This window comes from Dipodomys spectabilis, unplaced genomic scaffold (assembly GCF_019054845.1).
Source record: "Dipodomys spectabilis isolate Male_0828 unplaced genomic scaffold, ASM1905484v1 ptg000024l, whole genome shotgun sequence".
NCBI lineage: Eukaryota > Metazoa > Chordata > Mammalia > Rodentia > Heteromyidae > Dipodomys > Dipodomys spectabilis.
The window spans coordinates 19,813,368-19,816,840 of NW_024870701.1; the positions used below are offsets into that span (position 1 = coordinate 19,813,368).

At 33.5% G+C, this 3,473-nt stretch overlaps 1 non-coding gene across 1 annotated transcript; it reads right to left on the bottom strand.

Annotated features, from left to right (window-relative positions):
- Positions 1 to 1,684: 1,684 nt before the first annotated feature.
- Positions 1,685 to 1,816, bottom strand: LOC122104467. The gene has a single exon (XR_006146931.1). It is a non-coding gene; the product is annotated as a small nucleolar RNA SNORA25 (small nucleolar RNA).
- Between the last annotated feature and the right edge of the window lie 1,657 nt (positions 1,817 to 3,473).

Genomic DNA, 3,473 nt, shown 5'->3' on the forward strand with positions numbered 1-3,473 from the left:
CATCATAATTCTATGTAGTAAATATTTGCAAGATGTCTGCCAAGTATACAACTTGGTGATACATCTTGGTTACTCATTATATACTAGGTGACAATTTTGTCTTCAAGAAAGGCAAAGAAATTGTAGGATTTCTATGAGTGTAGCTGTCATTATGTATGAGGTGGAGTGAAGTAAAGTTGAAGAAGTAAGTGTAAAATAAGTCTAATGTAAGTGACAAAAAATAAGTCTAAATGTAAATGACAGGGACCTTGAGACAAAGTAATCATGACATCTTGTAGAGCAGCAAATTGTAAGATAAAGCTTTAGCCTCAGCTTACACTTAAAAAGGCAGATTGCAAATGATTCATATGGTAGTAACTGTGCAGGTTTTTAATTACAAAGAAAAAAAAGTGGGAATAACACCCAAATACTCATTTGCAGTCGTCAGAATATTCTATTAGTTAAAATCATATTTTTAAATGGTATGCTTAAGAATTACGTGGGAGTAGATGGTGAGTCTTACTTTTTAAAGTTTTATTGCAAAGATGGTCTACAGAGGACTTACAGTTACATAAATAATGAAATGAATATAATTTTGGTTGAAAATTGTTATGCCTCTCTCATTTTCTCCTGCTTTCCCTCCCCCCGACTCCCCTCCCCCCAAGTCATAAAGTTCATTTCCAACATAGTGTCTTGTATTCACCCTTTGTCCTTTATCTCACCATTTTTGTAATTCTCCTTCCCATCCCCAAACCAGATAAACTTATATACAAGAGTCTTTCAATAGGAGGAACTAAACTTTTTAAAGAATAGATAATATAAATACCAAAAAAAGAAGTCAATACAAGACAATTCTGCATGAAGTCAAATAGTAAATATTTATTTGAATGTAGAACAGCATTAAAAAAATCCTTAAACATAAGAGTAGAAAGGTTTGGCATTATAAATTATTCAGTTTTCCAAACATGATCTTAGAAAGACGTGAAGAAACAATGTTATTTGGGGAGTAGGGCATGGCTCAAAAGGCAAAGTGGTTACAGAGCAAGCATGACCACTGAGTCAGTTCCCAGCACCACCAAAAAAGGAAACAATAAACAAAATGAGAATATAATTATCATCAGTAATCAGAAAGACAAGATGTAAACACACAACAATGTAAAAATAAGCAGGAAGATTAATATAAATGTACTGCATAAACTTGACATAGTAATATCTGTTTTTTTCTAAATATAACTTCTATTTTATTTCACTAAACCATCTTTCTAAGCTTTAGATTTAATTTCCATCCTTGATTTTTTTTTCTGCTTCTTACTTTAGTTTAATCTAGGTTTTTAAAATACAATATACCATACTTGTTTAGAGATGACTGATCCTCCCTAGGTAGATATTAACTTACATTTCATGAAGATTCACATTATATGAATTTTGGGTACATTCCTATTTTGCAAGTCCTGTTTGGACAGTCAGAGCTGAGAAGTATGTTGCTCACTTGAACTATCGGTATATTACCTAGATCCATTGTTTTGATGTAATAGAACATAATGCTAACCCATAAACCTTATTAAAATTAATTCTTCCTTTCCAAGTTTATTTATGTTTTGCAGTACAATAAATACTGTAAAATTTAGGTGCTATGTATGATTACATATGTAACAATTTTTTTAATGATAACACAAAAGAGAAGCATTCTTTTTTTTTTTTATTACAGTATATCTCCTCTGGAAAACATAGCACTACTATTGAGTGACTATCGCATCCTATGGAGAACTTCTATCTTCGGTCACAGCGTTAAGAGCTCTTGGTTTGGAAACCCAACAAGCCCTCTTTGAAATGACCACTTTTTATAGTTTTTTTTTTTTGTCTGTTGTGGGGCTTGAACTCTGGGCCTGGGTGCTGTCCCTCAGCTCTTCCGCTCAAGGCGAGCGCTCTACCACTTGAGCTACAGTGCCTCTAAGAGAAGCATTCTTATAGGCAAAATAGGGGCATTTGAGTTTTCAGTGTACTAGAGAAAAAAATCGAGGAATTCATTTTAGAATTTGAGTTAACTGGGCCATAATTATTAAGGAATACTCTAAGAAAATATTGTGTTATTTGTTACCTGCTCTACCCAGGGATCTACTGAAATTACTTTAGGAGTTGAGTCTATATCTACGTGGTCACCCCAATGTATCCTTCCCAGAATAGACAAACAAGGAAAGATCTATTTCATCAATGATCCATGCTCACAAACTATAAAGAAAGACTTGTGTGATGTCATCTTTTGCCAATTTTTGTGTGTCTGTGAAAGTTTTTGCAAGTCAAGGATTTGAAGGAAAAGGAAGTTAGACTTCATGCATGACAAGATTCTTTCCCTCTTGCCTGATTAAAATGAAAGAAAGAGAGAACCCTGAGGAGTATTTTTAATACATTTTCCCCTGACACTGCATAAATCTAGGAACATTTATATGCTAATCAAATCAAAATAGGAATTATTAGTGGCTGGAGAGCCCCAACATGGCTGTTATTTTCCCATCAACATATGATAACAGCTCTGACGCCGAATTAAGGAGCTGAATATTATATAAGCCCCAAAAGGTTATAAAACATGACAGGTTTAAGCAATATTAAATTCTAGAAACCCTGACCCATCTATTACATATTTATTCAGTATTACAAATTGTAAATATTTAAAAATACACAAAGATACAGTGTGGGTAAATTCTTAATGTTTAATGAAATTATTCATGCTATACAAAGAGTCGAATAACTCAACAAATACCATGAAGGTTAATGCATGCGAATGAATGTGAGGAGTACCACAATAAGAAGAACACATTGTGTCCTTTCTGAGGATGATCATGAAATGGAATTAACTTAACCTGATTTTCATGGTTAAATGTATCTCCGGGGATAAAAGGAAACATCTTTCACTGGAGATCTACTAGTAGGTAGTCTAAATCAAAAGTCAGGTCTCCGTCTCATGGGCTGGAACCTATTGATTCTTTGTGTCGTTCTTATTTTAATGTCTTTTAAAAATAGAGTCCTGCTTTCTTAAAACTACACACTTATCTTGCTTTGTGTCATTTGTCTTGGTAGATAATATTGATAATATAATCACAGAGTAACAATGGGCAATTTCAGAAAAAAATAAAACAAGCAAACCAAAGGAGCTAAAGGAATGAGCTCACTAACTATGTCTCATTTTGCTTTTCGGGATGTCTGATGTCCTTATTTATAAAATCTCAGATAATAATATCACAGGCTTAAATTTATGTTGCCAATTTTTAACACTACAATGCCCCCTCTAGCCTTGTCTGTTGTGTATGAGTAAGCAGAAGAATTTCTTGGCATACTCAATTTACATTTACATTCAAATTGCCATTTCCCTCTGTAGAAATAGCAGAATAGCTCTGCTGTTTGTAGAGCCTTAAAGGACTAACAGAGAAAAGACAACTTTCTACTTTCAGCCAGTTCCTATGAGACATCTACAAGAGGAAGATTACATATATGTATAT